The sequence below is a fragment of the Stomoxys calcitrans genome, chromosome 1 (assembly GCF_963082655.1).
Source record: "Stomoxys calcitrans chromosome 1, idStoCalc2.1, whole genome shotgun sequence".
NCBI lineage: Eukaryota > Metazoa > Arthropoda > Insecta > Diptera > Muscidae > Stomoxys > Stomoxys calcitrans.
The window spans coordinates 264,778,231-264,796,928 of NC_081552.1; the positions used below are offsets into that span (position 1 = coordinate 264,778,231).

At 38.1% G+C, this 18,698-nt stretch overlaps 1 protein-coding gene across 4 annotated transcripts in view; it reads right to left on the reverse strand.

Annotated features, from left to right (window-relative positions):
* The window catches only part of LOC106091891 (bestrophin-2), a 61,322-nt gene extending 46,325 nt beyond the window's left edge, over positions 1 to 14,997 (reverse strand). For 2 of the 4 annotated variants that reach the window (XM_059360228.1, XM_059360229.1), the window contains exon 1: positions 14,205 to 14,993. The gene's annotated coding sequence lies outside the window, so the exon portion shown is untranslated. Of the gene's footprint in view, positions 1 to 14,204 lie in introns of all 4 variants that reach the window. The other 2 variants (XM_059360231.1, XM_059360230.1) reach the window with 2 other exon arrangements.
* Positions 14,998 to 18,698: the final 3,701 nt, after the last annotated feature.

Here is an 18,698-nt window from a genome sequence, read left to right on the forward strand (position 1 = left end):
ATCAAGATATAGCCCGATATAGCCCATCTTCGAACTTAACCCGTTTATGGACAGGAATCTGTGGAAAATTTCAGCTCAATATCTCTATTTTTAAAGGCTGTAGCGTGATTTCAACAGACAGACGGACGGACATGGCTAGATCGTCTTAGATTTTTACGCTGATCAACAGGGTCGGAAATGGATATTTCGATGTGTTGCAAATGAATTGACAAAATGAATATACCCCCATCCTTCGGTGGTGGGTATAAAAAGGACCACTTGGATCATTTTAGAAATTGTCTGGTCTGGTAGTTGCGATCATTCGCCAACCAGTTGGTATTAGGGTATATTTCCAGGAGGGTGTGTTCGGTGGCATAAGATTGGACGGTGGGACTACCGTGTATCTAATGATGCTCTCAAAGATATATTCCAAAAGCATTCATACCTATATATAGAATAACTATTTGCATCTTTCTTCCCTATTCAATTTTTATACCTTCCACCATAGGATGGGGGTATACTAATTTCGTCATTCTGTTTGTAACATTTCGAAATATATTCGTCATGTCATTTTAAGTCGATCTAGCCATCTCCGCCCGTCTGTCCGTCCGTCCGTCTGTCTGTCTGTCGAAATCACGCTAACTTTCGAAGGAGTTAAGCTAGCCGCTTGAAATTTTGCACAATTACTTCTTATTAGTGTAGGTCGATTGAGATTGTAATTGGGCCAAATCGGTCCATGTTTTGATATAGCTGCCATATAAACCGATCTTGGATCTTGAATTGTTGAGCCTCTAGAGGGCGCAATTTTTGTCCGATTCGACTGAAATTTTGCACGTAGTGTTTTCGTATCTTTTCCCATAACTATGTTAAGTATGATTCAAATCTGTTCATAATCTGGTATAGCTGCCATATTAACCGATCTGGGATCTTGATTTGTTAAGCCTCTAGAAGGCGCAATTCTCATCCGATTTGGCACAAATTTTGTACAACGGCTTCTCTCGTGACTTTCAACATACGTGTCTAATATGGTATGAATCGATCAAACGCTTTATATAGCTCCCATAAAAACCGATCTCCCGATTTTGCTTCTTGAGCCCCTACAAGGCTCAATTCTTATCCGAATGAACTGAAATATTACACAATGACTTCTACAATGTTCAGCATTCATTTATGGTCCGAATCGGACTATAACTTGATATAGCACCAATAGCACAACAGTTCTTATTCAATATTCTTTGTTTGCCTAAAAAGAGATACCGCGCACAGAACTCGACAAATGCGATCCATGATGGAGGGTATATAAAATTCGGCCCGGCCGAACTTAGTACGCTTTTACTTGTTTTTTTTTTTTACTTTTCCAAACAATCTTTGGAAAAAACTAAACTCAAACCATTTATTATCAAATTTGGATTTCTCCATTATTTAACTGAGGCCCCTACAATTAAGTTGGTGAATCTTTGTATAGCTAGAACATTCAATCACTTTAAGTAGCTTAAAATATTAGCATACACTTGAATTGTTGTTTAAGCAGCTAGACAAATGCTTCGGTATTGTTTTTCGTTGTTCTTCACATTTCATGAACTTGAAGGTAATTAATTTTGTTCAAATTTAAGGTGTGTGCAATAGGTCGGCCTACCTACACTTTGCTAAAAATAAACATACACACACATACACAACCATTTTGAATAAGCTTCCATTGCAACGCTATGGGCGAAACCTAGACAAAATGATCTGAGAAAGCAAGTTGTTGTTGTTGCCTGCGTTTTCATGGGATTTAGCACGATTATTAGTGCCAGTACCAGCCGTAACAGTGATACGTACTTGGCTATCGTCGGTAGTGCGCTAAGGCTTTTTATGAGTAAATGACTCCCCAATCTTTTAATGGCTCCATGAATCATTGTCCGCTCCCATGTTGTCCAAGGGGAAGCTTGTGTAAATCACCTGTATTTATGGCTTTTAAGTGAGTTTGTTTTCTATCTTTTTCGTTTCATCTTCCTTGGTATTTCTCTGCCATGGCATTTGGGTAAATCTAGGTGATCTGTGCTAATATTTGCTCACTTGTCTTGTTTTTATGGGCTCTTTAGCAAGTCCCCCTCATCTTAGTGGGTCTTTCCACAACTCTTCGACGAAATGTTTGCGTTGTATTTCACTTTCATTTTCCATGGAAACAATTTGTGACCATAACGCCGCTTGAGTGACTGCCATCCACGTTTGTTGATATTTTGCTTATGAATCACCAACCGACCACTTAATAAATCACTCGCGTTTTTTGGTTTCTTCCAGTTGAGAGTGCTAGACGGTTGCTGTTGGTCTAATTATCTTATCTATGCTCGACTGTCTTGTCACAATAATTTGTCAACAAGTATTTCTTCATTAAAATGAGATGAAACACACACACACACACACATGTAAGATGTCGGAAGAGAAAGACAATTTAAAAGACTTGAAAATTCTTCTCCTTGCACTTACTTCGACATTGCAAAGACAGCTTTTCCAGCATGCTAGAAGTCTATTAAGAATTTAAAGCTTAATGCTAGATGGCATCTACGTGGCATGGAATACGACATGAAAAAGCAATTCATAAGAAAACTTGTGATATAACTCCTGTTAAAATGGGTAACTAAAGTAGTTACAGTCGCCAAAAATAGCATCGTTTCAAAAGTTATTTAGGTTTAGTTTGTTAAAACCTTCCATCTGGACTTCAGATCCTTCAGTGAAGAAGGATTTGAAAGAATTGATTTAAAACAGTTTTAAATCTGCAGAGAAATAGAAAGGCAGCAGGAGCCGATTGACTGCCTGCGCAGCTGATAAATGTCAAATGTATGATGAAAACAAATAATCTTACCACTTCAAAGAAAACATTTTTGTATGTATGGACTGAAAAACAGTTGGTCCAAATTTTAAAATTTTTCTTTATTCGTAAGATTTTAGCAAAGAAAACGTGCCAAAGAACCAAAACTTTAAAATAAAGATGCTATCTTAAATTTTAATTTCTTGTTTACTCACACGGACATGACCATCCGTTCAAAGTTTGACTGTCCAATTATTATTATTTGACGTTTTTTAAACTTAGCATCTTAACCTTAAAATCTTTTTTTTTTTCTAACAAGTAAAACAGCGTTAAGTTCGGCCGGGCCGAACTTTGGATACAGACCACCTCGGGTATATATGTAAACCACCTTCCATCAAAATCCGGTGAAAATTGCATGCCTTATGTCCTAAGCATGTCCATAACATAAGTCACTTGTCAAATTTCAGTGAAATCGGATTATAAATGCGTCCTTTGTGGGGCCAAGACTTTAAATCGAGATATCATATCCAAATCTGGGCCGATTAGGGCCAAGATGCAGAAGGATGTCAAAGGCTCTAACACTGCCCGAAATTTCGGCGAAATCGGACAATAAATACGCCTCTTATGGGCCCAAAACCTTAAATCGAGTGATCGGTCTATATGGCAGCTATATTGAAACCTGGACCGATCTGGGCCAAATTGAAGAAGGACATTGAAGAGAATAACTAAACTCACTGTCTCAAATTTCAGCGACATCGGACAATAAATGCGCCTTTTATGGCCCCGAAACCTAAAATCGAGAGATCGGTCTATATGGCAGCTATATTGAAACCTGGACCGATCTGGGCCAAATTGAAGAAGGACATTGAAGAGAATAACTAAACTCACTGTCTCAAATTTCAGCGACATCGGACAATAAATGCGCCTTTTATGGCCCCGAAACCTAAAATCGAGAGATCGGTCTATATGGCAGCTATATCCAAATCTGGACCGATCTGGACCAAATTGAAGAAGGACGTCGAAAACCCTAACTTAAATCACTGTGCCAAATTTCAGAGACATGGGGCAATAAATGCGTCTTTTATGGTGCCAAGACTTTAAATCGAGATATCGGTCTATATGGCAGCTATATCCAAATCTGAACCTATTTGGGCCAAGTTGCAGAAGAGTATCGAAGAGCCTAACACTACTCACTGTCCCAAATTTCGCCAAAATGGAGCAATAAATGCGAATTTTATGGGCCCAAAACCTTAAATCGAGAGATCGGTCTATATGGCAGTTATATTCAAATTTAGACCGATCTGGACCAAATTGAAGAAGGACGTCGAAAAGTCACTGTGTCAAATTTCAGCGACATCGGGCAATAAATGCGTCTTTTATGGGACTAAGACTTTAAATCGAGATATCGGTCTATATGGCAGCTATATCCAAATCTGGACCGATTTGGGCCAAATTGCAGAAAAATGTTGAAAAGCTCAACACTACTCATTGTCCCAAATTTCGGCGAAATCGAACAATAAATGCGCCTTTTAAGGGCCCAAAACCTTAAATCGAGAGATCGGTCTATGGGTATGGATATGGATATGAATATTTCGATGTGTTGCAAATGGAATGATAAAATGTATATACCCCCATCCTTCGGAGGTGGGTATAAAAAGGGAATCTGTGCAAAGTTCCAGCTCAATATCTCTATTTTTAAGACTGCAACAGATAGACGGACAGACGGGTGGACATGTATAGATCTTCTTAGATTTTTACGCTGATCAAGAATATATATACTTTATAGGGTCGGAAATGGATATTTTAATGTGTTGCAAACGGAATAACAAAATGTATATACCCCCATCCTTCGGTGGTGGGTATAAAAATGGATTTTTTGTTTGTTTGTATGCATGTTTTGCATAGACTCAAAAATGAACCGATTTTCTTGAAATGTCCACAGATGGTGCGCTGTGGACCCGTGGTGAAAATAGGGTACTACTTTATTGATATTCGAAGGTGGGGGCGGACCCTCCCCCCTACCCTTATTTTCAGAAATGCCAGATTTCGGAGTTGGGTGATGCGATTTTATCGAAATTTTGTGTGCTCTTTTATAGCAACCTAAAAAAACAATAATTTGATGTCCAAATTGCGGATGGGGTACCTAGGGGGGCCACCCCACTCCAAAAACCTACCAAATATATATATTGACCAATCACGACAATATGGGACTCAAATGAAAGGTATTTAAGGTAAGAAAACGTATCTGATATCCAATTGTGTTTGGGCGAGCTAGTGTTTGGGTGACCACCCCAACCCCCTAAATCATATTTACCCACCATGGCAATATGGGACTCAAATGAAAGGTATTTGCGAGTAGAATACAAATCTAATATCCAAATGTGGGACCAAGATTCTGGGGGTCCATCCCTTCTCCAAACACACACCCCAAGCGGGACTTATTTATTGCCCCTGGCAATATGGGGCTCAACTAAAAGGTATTGGGTTGCCCAAAAAGTAATTGCGGATTTTTTAAAAGAAAGTAAATGCATTTTTAATAAAACTTAGAATAAACTTTAATCAAATATAATTTTTTTCACTTTTTTTTAAAGCAAGCTAAAAGTAACAGCTGATAACTGACAGAAGAAAGAATGCAATTACAGAGTCACAAGTTGTGAAAAAATTTGTCAACGCCGACTATATGAAAAATCCGCAATTACTTTTTGGGCAACCCAATATTTGAGAGAAGAATACGAATCAAATGTGGGACCAAATGTTTGTGGGGCCGACCCTCCCCAAAAACACCCCCCAAGAGACCAAATTTACGACCATAGCAATATGGGTCTCAAATGAAAGTTCTTAAGGAGTATAGCACGAATTTGATACAAATATTCGGGAAAAGTGTCTATGGGGCCACCCCACCCCCATAACACCACCCTAATAGGATGTATTTGCTGACCATTGCAATATGGGGCTCAAATTAGAGCTATTTTAATGTATAACACGAATTTGAGATATATTTTCAAGGCCAAGTCAATGAGTGGCCGCCCCATCCCCCAAAACACCCTCCAATCCGGACATGTTTGCCGACTATGGAAATATGGGGCTCAAATGAAAAGTATTTGGGAGTAGACCATGAATGTGATTTCAACATTCGTGATCAACTGTTTAAGGGACGTCCCACCCCCATAACAACCCCCAAATAGGACGCATTAGCTTACCATGGCAATTTGGATCTTAAAGGGAGTGAAGCTTGATATTGATAGTTTTTAGGGTCCATACCTCAAATGCGAATCTGATATCCAAATGTGGGACGCTGTATTTGGAGCACTGCTCCTTCTCCAAAATACCCCCCAAAAAAGTTTGATCTTCTTTAAATTGGGTTTGATAATCTATGGCTCGAATCTTTATAATTAGGACAACAATTTTTTCAGTGTAATATGAAAAAATTGATTTAAAAACCTTATCTGCTTTTTACATTTTGAATTGATGATGATTTTTTGACAAAATTTCTTTCATTATATTATTCCCAAGTCTACAACTAAGAAATGGTCTTAAACTATTTCGGAATTCCTTATTATAATCCTTTTATACGTGTTTTTAGTTTATGACTGACTGCTATAAAATCAACTTAAAATGAGTACCCCCAGGGGTTGCTTTTGTTTGTTTATCAACAATTACGATTTCGAGAATGGCAAGAATTCGTATTTGTATTTGTCGTCAACGCTACCTGATTGGGGATTATGGAATAGAACTAGTTCTAATTTAATGCTAATCCAAATTCCAGACTTAATTTCTTTGGAAGTGTTTAATGAACTTTTATTCATAACTGTGGTCACACTCTCCATATTGAAGTGGACTACCAAGTCGTCATTAAAAAACTGGGGCTATAATGAAATTATGATGTACGGCAATACAGTTTCAATCTAAACTTTTATCATAGAAGTAAAAACAAGTAAGAAGGCGTTAAGTTCGGCCGGGCCGAACTTTGGATACCCACCACCTCGGGTATATATGTGAACCACATTTCGTCAAAATCCAGTGAAAAATGCATACCTTAAGCCCCATTGCAGCTCTATAGATATCATCCGATTTAGACCAAATGCTTATAAGTACAAGTCATTGTTCAACCGAGAGATCGGTCTATATGGCAGCTATATCCAAATCTGGACCGATCTGAGCCAAATTGAAGACAAATATCGAAGGGCCCAACACAAGTCATTGTCCCAAATTTCGGCGACATCGGACAATAAATGCACTTTTTATGAGCCCAAAACTTTAAATCGAGAGATCGGTCTATATGGCAGCTATATCCAAATCTGCACCGATCAGGGCCAAATAGAAGAAAGATATCGAAGGGCCTAAGGCAAATCACTGTCCCAAATTTCAGCAAAATCGGATAATAAATGTGGCTTTTATGGGCCTAAGACCATAAATCGGAGGATCGGTCTATATGGCAGCTATATCCAACTTTGGACCGATCTGGGCCAAATTGACGAAGAATGTCGAAGGGCTCAACGCAACTCACTGTCCCAAATTTCAGCAAAATCGGATAATAAATGTGGCTTTTATGGGCCTAAGACCATAAATCGGAGGATCGGTCTATATGGCAGCTATATCCAAATCTGGGCCGATCTGGGCCAAATTGACGAAGAATGTTGAAGGGCCTAACACAACTCACTGTGCCAAATTTCATCTAAATCGGATATAAAATGTGGCTTTTATGGGCCTAAGACCCCAAATCTGAGGATCGGTCTATATGGCAGCTATATCCAAATTTGGACCGATCTGAGCCAAATTGATGAAGGATGTCGAAGGGCCCAACGCAACTCACTGTCGCAAATTTCAGCACAATCGGATAATAAATGTGGCTTTTATGGACCTAAGACCCCAAATCTGAGGATCGGTCTATATGGCAGCTATATCCAAATTTGGATCGATCTGGACCAAATTGACGAAGGATGTCGAAGGGCTCAACGCAACTCACTGTCCCAAATTTCAGCAAAATCGGATAATTAATGTGGCTTTTATGGGCCTAAGACCATAAATCGGTGGATCGGTCTATATGGCAGCTATATCCAAATTTGGACCGATCTGGACCAAATTGACGAAGGATGTCGAAGGGCCCAACGCAACTCACTGTCGCAAATTTTAGCAAAATCGGATAATAAATGTGGCTTTTATGGACCTAAGACCCTAAATCGGCGGATCGGTCTATATGGGGGCTATATCAAGATATAGTCCGATATAGCCCATCTTCGAACTTAACCTGCTTATGGACAAAAAAAGAATCTGTGCAAAATTTCAGCTCAATATCTCAATTTTTAAAGACTGTAGCGTGATTTCAACAGACAGACGGACAGACGGACAGACGGACGGACATGTCTAGATCGTCTTAGATTTTCACGCTGATCAAGAATATATATACTTTATAGGGTCGGAAATGGATATTTCGATGTGTTGCAAACGGAATGACAAAATGAATATACCCCCATCCTTCGGTGGTGGGTATAAAAATTAAGAAATTTTTTTTGGAGATAAAATGAGAAGGTATTTAAATTTAAATAGTAATATCACAACGTGAACCGATATAGCCCATTTACAATATATCACGTTGTGATATAGCTGCCATACAAACCGATCTGGGATTTTGACTTCTTGAGCCGCTAGAGGGCGCAATTCTTATCCGATTTGGCTGAAATTTTGCATAAGGTGTTTTATTATGACTTCTAACAACTGTACTAAGAATAGTTCAAATCGGTCCATAACCTGATATAGCTGCCTTATAAACCGATCTGGGGTCTTGACTTCTTGAGCCCCTAGAGGGCGCAATTCTTATCCGATTTAGCTGAAATTTTGCATAAGGTGTTTTATTATGACTTCCAACAACTGTACTAAGAATAGTTCAAATCGGTCCATAACCTGATATAGCTGCCTTATAAACCGATCTGAGGTCTTGACTTCTTGAGCCCCTAGAGGGCGCAATTATTATCCGATTTGGCTGAAATTTTATACATCGGCTTCTTTTATGACCTTTAACATACGTGTCGAAAATGGCATGAATTGGTTTATAGCCTAATACAGCTACCCTATAAACCGATCTTCCTATTTTACTTCTTCAGCCCCTAAAGTGCGCAATTCTTACTAGATTTGGATGAAATTTTACACAATGACTTCTACTATGGTCTCCAATATTCAGTTCAATTATGGTCCCAAAGGAACAATAACTTGATATTGTTCCAATAACATAGCAATTCTTTACTTTTATCCTTTGTTTGCCTAAAAAGAGATACCGTGGCAAGAGCTCGACAAATGCGATCCATGGTGGAGGGTATATAAGATTCGGCCCGGCCGAACTTAGCACGCTCTTACTTACTGCTCTTGGTGTCTGTAAAATAATTTTGAACACAGGACTGCGCCCATGCGTTTTATGACATAGTAAAAAAGGTCATCGTTTCAGAAGCTTATGATGTCAAATATGGTGATCGGTATATATAGGAGCTGTTCCCAAATCTGAATCGATGTGGCCCATTTGCTATACCCAACAACCAACATCAATGCGAAGTATCTGTGCGAAATTTCAAGCAGATATAGGGGGTATATTCATTTAGTCATTCCGTTTGCAACACATCGATATATCAATTTCCGATCCTACAAAGTATATATATTTCGGATCGTCGTAAAATTCTAAGACGATTTAACGATGTCCGTGTGTGTCCGTCCGTCTATTTTAATCGCTCTAGAGCCTTAAAACATTGAGATATTGAGTTGAAATTTGGCACAGATACGTCTTTTTGATGCACGCTGGTTAAATTCTTGAAGGGGACAAATCGGGCCATATTTGGATATAGCTGCTATATAGACCGATTTTCCGATATAGGGTCTAATGCCCATAAATGCTTTACTTTTTATCCGATTTCACTGAAATTTGAAACAGTGAGTAGCTTAAGACTTCCCGACAATTGACCCAGATCAGATCGGACTATATTTAGATATAGCTGCCATTTAGACCGATCTGTCGACAAGGGGTCTGAAGCCCATAAAAGCTTTATTTATTGCCCAAATTCGCTGAAATTTGAAAAAGTGGGTTATTTTAAGCCTCCCCACATCTGAACTAAGTATAGTTATAGATCGGACTATATTTAGATATAGCTGCCATATAGACCGATCTCCTAATAAAGGGTCTGAAGCCCATAAAAGCTTTATTTTTCATTCGATTTTGCTGAAATTTGAAACGGTGAGTTTTTTTGGGCCTACCAACATCTGACCCAATTATGGAACAGATCGGACTATATTTAGATCTAGCTGCCATATAGACCGATCTGCCGATAAAGGGTCTGAAGCCCATAAAACTTTAATTATTCCCCAATTTCGCTGTAATTTGAAACAGTGAGTATTTTTGGGACTCCTAACATAGGATCCAAATATGGTCGAGGTCGGACTATATTTAGATATAGCTGCCGTATAGACCGATCTCCCGATAAGGGGTCTGAAGCCCATAAAAGCTTTATTTTTTATCCGATTTCGCTGAAATTTTAAGCAGTGAGTTGTTATAGGCCTCCTAACATAGGACCCAAATATGGTTGAGGTCGGACTATATTTAGATATAGCTGCCATATAGACCGATCTCCCGATAAAGGGAGATCGGTCATCACCAGATTGTGACGAAAGGGGGTTTACATATATACCCGAGATGGTGGGTATCCAAAGTTCGGCCCGTCCGAACTTAATGCCTTTTTATTTGTTTTTTTTTTTTTTTTAATTTTTGCACAACATTCTCAATCAATCACAGTATTGTTGCTAAATGCTTTCGAAAAAAAAATTGTCAAAGTTACAAAAACTATATAACTTCCCGTTTTAAACGGCATTTTAGTAAATTCGTGTCAACAACATAGAATATGGTGACCTAATCCATTGACACCCAAAACAAGTCCATGAACTTGTGGTTATTCAACCGCTGCTGAAATTTTTCGCAGAATTCTGTTTTCCGGGGTTGTTTTTTCCTTTGACGTGTGTATTTCGCATTCTAATATGACATTTATATGAACCCGGCCAACAACAGACTCAAAGCTTTAAGCCATGAAAATGAAACAACAAAATATGGTTAAATACCCCATTAACGCTGTCTTTTGTCTGTTTCGAAAGCAAAAGTAAATATTGAAGTTTTAAATGAACGCTTGTTATACAAAAGAACAAAAATACATTTATCACATTTATGCTAAACCAAAAGCAAAATCGCAATTTAAGATTTTTGCCTCTTTTGATTTTGGCAAGAGAAGAAAAGAAAAAATGATTTAAAAGTGATCGATTTGGTTTTCTTTGCCACCCATGATAAGGTGGTAAGGGGAGGGTAACACTGTTGAAATCTCCCTCCTACCCGCCAAGAAAAAAACAAACATTCCCACTATCATTTCAAGGTTTTCATTCGTTTATGCGAAAAAAATCATAAAAATACGCTGTAATAAATAGCGAGAAAAAAAATTAAAAAATTGGCTTTTGTTGGGTTTTACCCACATTCGGTTGAGTTTTTGGAAGACCCACCCAGGGGCCGGTGAATGAACGAACGAACGACCAACCTTAGGAGACTGGAAAGAAGTTTTAAAGCATCAATTATCTTAAAATCGACGACAAAATGGACATAAAAACAATGCTGGCGCATGCGAAGCTTTGCCGAATTCATGTAGTTTTATCTCTTTTCTGTTTTCAGTTTTTTTTTTTCTTATTTATTTCTTTATAATTATATAATCGCATGATTTGACAAAACTGGCAGGTGCTTGAAGTAATTAATTCTATGAAATATTTTCGTTTGGCTGACATTCATCAATGGCTCAATTATTCATCAGTTGTGCTGAATGGGTTTATTTTTGGAAATTATGCAAAATGTAATTTTTTGAGTGATATTTCGCCAACGACTCAACATTCTATGGGTATTTAGAACACACGTGTGTTATTATTAATATTTTTTATAAAGTTTATTTAACTTTACTATTATATTAATTCACAAGAAAAAAATTATAAATTGTCATCATTGTTATGCATATTAATTTATTTTAATTTAAATTATACTTGCTGAATTGCAAATAACGATTAACATTTAAAATTTTATTTGTTGGAGCAAATATACAAAATGTTGTAAGGAACAAGTAAAAGCGTGCTAATTTCGGCCGGGCCGAATCTTATATACCCTCCACCATGGATCGCATTTGTCGAGTTATTTTCCCGCCATCTCTTCTTAGGCAAAAAAAAGGATAAAAGAAAAGATTTGCTCTGCTATTAGAGCGATATCAAGATATGATCCGGTTCGCACCACAATTATATTAGATGTTGGGGACCTGTGTAAAATGTCAGCCAATTCGAATAAGAATTGCGCCCTTTGGGGGCTCAATAAGTAAAATAGAGAGATCGATTTATATGGGAGCTATAACAGGCTATAGACCGATTCAGATCATAATAAACATGTTGATGGTCATGGAAGGATCTGTCGTACAAAATTTCAGGCAAATCGGATAATAATAGCGACCTCTAGAGGCTCAAGAAGTCAAGATCCTAGATCGGTTTATATGGCAGCTATATCAGGTTATTGACCGATTTTAATCTAATTTAGCATTTAATTTATTTAGTTGTTGGAATTCATTTCAAAACATGTGGTGCAAAATTTCATTCCACTCGGATAAGAATTGCGCCCTCTAGAGGCTCAAGAAGTCAATACCCAAGATCGGTTTATATGGCACCTATATCAGGTTATGAACCGATTTGCACCATACTTGGCACAATTGTTGGATATCATAGCAAAACACGTCGTGCAAAATTTCATTCCAATCGGATAAGAACTGCACCCTCTAGAGACTCAAAAAGTCAAGACCCAAGATCGGTTTATATGGCAGCTATATTAGGCTATGAACCGATTTGAACTATACTTGGCACAGTCGTTGGATATAAAAACGAAACACGTCGTGCAAAATTTCGTTCCAATCGGATAAGAAGTGCGCCCTCTAGAGGCTCAAGAAGTCAAGTCCCCAGATCTGTCTATATGACGGTTTGAACCATAGATGGCACAGTTTTGGGATATCATAGCAAAACATGTCGTGCAAAATTTCATTCCAATCGGATAAGAAGTGCGCCCTCTAGGGGCTCAAGAAGTCAAGTCCCCAGATCTGTCTATATGACGGCTATATCAGGTTATGAACCGGTTTGAACCAAAGATGGCACAGTTTTGGGATATCATAGCAAAACATGTCGTGCAAAATTTCATTCCAATCGGATAAGAAGTGCGCCCTCTAGAGGCTCAAGAAGTCAAGACCCAAGATCGGTTTATATGGCAGCTATATCAGGTTATTGACCGATTTTAATCTAATTTAGCACAGTTGTTGGAATTCATAGCAAAACACGTCGTGCAAAATTTCATTCCAATCGGATAAGAATTGGGCCCTCTAGAGGCTCAAGAAGTCAAGATCCAAGATCGGTTTATATGGCAGCTATATCAGATTATGAACCGATTTGAATCATACTTACCACATTTGTTGAAAGTGCTACCAAAACATTACGTGCAAAATGTCAGTTAAATCGGACAATAATTGCGCCCTCTAGAGGCTGAAGAAGTCAAGACCCAAGATCGGTTTATATGGCAGCTATATCAAAACATAGACCGATTAAAACCATATTAGGCGTAGTTGTTGAAAGTGCTACCGAAACACTATGTGCGGAATTTCAATAAAATCGGACGAGAATTGCGCCCTCTATAGGCTCAAGAAGTCAAGACCCATGATCGGTTTATATGGCAGCTATATCAAAAAATTTACCGATTTGGCCGATTTGCAATACCAACCGACCTACACTAATAAGAAGTATATGTGCAAAATTTCAAGCGGCTAGCTTTACTCCTTTGAAAGTTAGCGTGCTTTCGACAGACAGACGGACGGACGGATGGACAGACGGACGGACATGGCTAGATCGACTTAAAATGTAATGACGATCGAGAAAATATATAGTTTATGGGCCTTAGACGCATATTTCGAGGGGTTACATGTTTTTATGGCTTTCCTAGAAATTTTCCCAAAATTTGTTTACTTTATACAAACAATTCATTCAACCAACTTTAAGACCCATCCATGGAGTTTAAAATCAACTGCTACATATTTTCGCATAAAGAGTGCGAGGCAGTGGCAACGTTGGCCGAATGGCAGAATAAATTTTTTGCCATATAAGCAAATATAATTAACTTTGAAGCAAACACCAGCGACATTGTGGTAGACAAAAAGTCTCTACACAATAAATGCCAAAAAGCGATATAATTAACAATTAATTAAGAACAGCAACCACATCGACAGCAAATATTTAATAATGATTGTTTTTAGAACAGTAAGAAGAAAACAAAAAAACGTAAAAAAACCACACACACAAAATTTGTTTTTTAAAACGAAAACCAACCAAGCACAGGAGCTTGACGACGACTTACCTGCTAGAGAACAAAAGATAAATCCATGATATAGACGACAGACACACATCGAAGTCGTTGATTTCCATAGAAGCTGGCGGGAACCCCCCGCTCCCCAAAATAAGAACACAAAATAAAGACAGGAACACTTGAATACACACACACACACACACGAAGATGGAGAAAAGAATTTTTAAAACCGAATTACACTGGTTTACAAACCACCTCTAAGCCATTCGAAAGAAAGACAAACAAACATTTAACGCCTCTAAGGGAGCCAATTCATAACAAATGAACTCAATCTTGTGTGTGTGTGTGTGTGTTTTTATGATCACTCGATGCCAGCCGATAAATTGAAGTTGTTATTGTTATTATGATACCTATTTGTAAATAGTTTTTATTTTTTTTATTTATGTTTTGTTTTTATTTTCATTTTGGGGCCAAAATCACAATTGGCTGACTATGTAATACAGCTTTGTTTGGGTGAGCGTAGACCGCGCAATACTCGCTTGAAAAAAAAAATCGAAAACTACAAACCAACGCAACAATCACTAAGCCAACCATTAAGCGAGCAAGCGCATGAGTGTATCTGTGAGTTTGAAACAATGACTTCGTCTCTTCCGTTCGTTCCATCAGTAAACAGGGCGATCAGTCTCAGCTAACGCGAAACGTAACTCTGAAAAAAACATTGAACTGAGTGTAGATACTGGATTCGATATGGTGGTTACCTAGGCATCGCATCCAACGAATGCAATCACCTTAGAAGGGGTCGATTTGTGAAATTGCACTCAAAGGAAATGAAATGAGATAGCGAGTAGTAACCCGAGAACAGTAGCAAGCCACATTAAAAACCAGTAAGGAAAGGCCAAAGCCGGGCGGTGCCGACTTTATAATACCCTACACCCACCCTATGGGTATAAAGTGGAAGCTATGTCTAATTCTGAAGCAATTTTGATAGACTTCGCCGGGTGTTTTCAGGCGGACTGTTTAACAATCCGTATCAAATTTCGAGGAAATATGATCAAACTGTAATAACTACAGATCACAAATGGCAACATTAGTGCAAATTAAATTATGGGAGCTATATCTAATTCTAAACCGATTTCGAGCAAACTTCTCAGATGAAGTGGTACTCGTCGTGAAAAGCGTTGTGCAAAATTTTTGCAAGATTAGTCAAAAATTGCGATTGCAATGGCTCTAGAAGGGAAAATCGGGCGATATACATAAAGGGTGATTTTTTTGAGGTTAGGATTTTCATGCATTAGTATTTGACAGATCACGTGGGATTTCAGACATGATGTCAAAGAGAAAGATGCTCAGTATGCTTTGACATTTCATCATGAATAGACTTACTAACGAGCAACGCTTGCAAATCATTGAATTTTATTACCAAAATCAGTGTTCGGTTCGAAATGTGTTCAAATTTTGAAAAATTTTGTTCAGCGATGAGGCTCATTTCTGGTTGAATGGCTACGTAAATAAGCAAAATTGCCGCATTTGGAGTGAAGAGCAACCAGAAGCCGTTCAAGAACTGCCCATGCATCCCGAAAAATGCACTGTTTGGTGTGGTTTGTACGCTGGTGGAATCATTGGACCGTATTTTTTCAAAGATGCTGTTGGACGCAACGTTACGGTGAATGAACACATTTCGAACCGAACACTGATTTTGGTAATAAAATTCAATGATTTGCAAGCGTTGCTCGTTAGTAAGTCTATTCATGATGAAATGTCAAAGCATACTGAGCATCTTTCTCTTTGACATCATGTCTGAAATCCCACGTGATCTGTCAAATACTAATGCATGAAAATCCTAACCTCAAAAAAATCACCCTTTATATGGGAGCTATATCCAAATCTGAACCGATTCCGATGAAATTCAATCGTAATGTCGGGAGTCATAAAAAAATGTTTCCTGCCTAATTTCAAGAGAATCGGATAATAAATGACCATTTTATTGCAGTATTTCTGCAAATCGGACGAACATATATATGGGAGCTATATCCAAATCTAAACCGATTTCGAGCAAACTTTATAGACATTGTGGATGTCATCGAGGAAAGCGTTGTATAAAATTTTGGGAAGATTGGTCAATAAATGCGCTTGCAGTGGCTCTAAGAGTGAAAATCGGGTGATATATATATGAGAGCTATATCTAAATCTGAACCGATTTCTATAAAATTAACCAGTAAAATTGAAAATCATAAGTAAAAACCAAATTTCAAAAGAACCGGTTAACAAATCACCATTTTATTGCATTGTTACTGGAAATCGGACGAACATATATATGGGAGCTATATCTATTCTACGTTCGGCTTGTGGAACAAATATTCTATCATAGCCAATAAGAGTAAAGTAAAGTAAGTTAGTACCACAGTAGTGGTGTGAGGGTATAATGAGTGCACACGATAAATATGAAGCGAATGGCACACTCACACCTTATACCAGCAATCGTTGTTGATGCTAACGACTCTCAAAGACCAAAACATAAAATGCTCCTTAAAATTTGTTGAGCTATTAGTGTTTTTGCCGAAGAGCGTAAAATGATTGCCAATAATATTTTGCACATGATGGCTCACATTGAGCGTATGTGAATAGAAGACACACACACACAGCTGCCTTTTAAAGTTATGAGAGCTAAAATTGATTTGCGTGCTTTGAAATGGCTTGGTTAAAGAAAAAAATGGAAGTATGCCTGTCACTTTTGAACAGACGTAGACAGACCGCACGTACATCGCTGATAAAAGCAATTCTCATCCAAAAATAAAAAGCAAGTGCAAAAAAAAAACAATGGAGTATATCTATGCCTCTCAACAAAACTTGATGTCTCATTCCTCTGCTTGGCTTTTCCTTCATATGCACTCATCTATGTGATGTTCATTTGCAAACAACACACAATGCTCGTCGATCTAATTGAAAATCACATCCACTGAACGATTACTAAAACATTCGAGCATCTCTCATTCTATTGTATATGTGCGTGTGTTTCTAGCTAACTTTGTTTTTATGTGACATGCGCTACAGACAATTGCTTTGGCCAAAGTGGCTTTTGAGCGTCAAATTTTGGGCCTCATGCAATGTCGGGCAGGTAAGATCCTTGGATATCCGACACCATGGTATTAAGCACGGATTGTGAAGGGCCAAATTGTTTTTAAGCTTCTAAGTCGAATCGGGGAATAGGTATGTATAGAGTGTGGCTATTGCATCATGTATGTATCTAAGTGGCAAATTTCGAAAGGTCGGTTTAATGGATCTATTCAGACGGTGTTTAGTATGAATGTTGGAGAGCATAAATGTACTAATGTACCAAATTTCAACCCAATCGAACATCTGGAAATCATTCGGACAATATACGATATATATGAACGGCAATATACAAAATGCTTGTAAAAATCCCTGGCATATATGTGGCAAGGACCCAGAACAGATAAATTTGAAACGATTTGACCATCTAAATAAAGATCTATTTCGGAAATATTCTGAATTAAGTTTAGTCATCATACGATACCACCACTGTCTTCATGACAAAAAACCTTATTGAGATTTCCCTTTACTCACATTTCTGTAGAGCAATAAATCCCTAGCTGACTAAGTCTTTATTAATTTTATACGACAATTAACGCTTAACGACTAAGTCATTCCGAGGACTTGCCTTTTCTATGAGAGAGGTGATCGCCTAGAATCTCTGGCTTGATATGTGTATCCATCAACCTACCCAGAGTTTTCAAAATAAACAAGTAAGAGCGTGCTCGAATTTGTCGAGTTCTATGCGAGGTATCTCTTTTTAGGCAACAACAGCATTTTTGTGAACGAAACGTTTGAAACTGTCCACAACTGTTTCTTGGTTAAACGTTTTTGTGAGCTGCTGAAAATCGAACCTGTTTTCCATCCATCTTATGATTGTGCGTCTACAAGCGCCCTGTCACATTGCACCACAGAAGCTTATGAATATAAGAGTCATATAAGCTAAAAAATTGTTATACATTACATATTTTGTGGGGATGATTTTTATACCCTCCACCATAGGATGGGGGTATACTAATTTCTTCATTCAGTTTGTAACACCTCAAATTATGCGTCTAAGACCCCATCAAGTATATATATTCTTGATCGTCGTGACATTTTAAGACGAACTAGCCATGTCCGTCCGTCCGTCTGTCTGTCGAAAGCACGCTAACTTTCGAAGGAGTAAAGGTAGCCGCTTGAAACTTTGCACAAATACTTCTTATTAGTGTAGTCGGTTGGGATTGTAAATGGGCAGATTCGGTCCTTGTTTTGATATAGCTGTCATATAAACCGATCTTGGGTCTTGACTTCTTGAGCCTCTAGAAGGCGCAATTATCATCCGATTTGACTGAAATTTTGCACATAGTGTTTTGAAATCACTTCCAACAACTGCGCTAAGTGTGGTTTCAAATCGGTCTATAACCTGGTATTGCTGCCATATAAACCGATCTTGGGTCTTGACTTCTTGAGCTTTTAGAAGGCGGAATTCTTATCCGCACGCACGACGTGTTA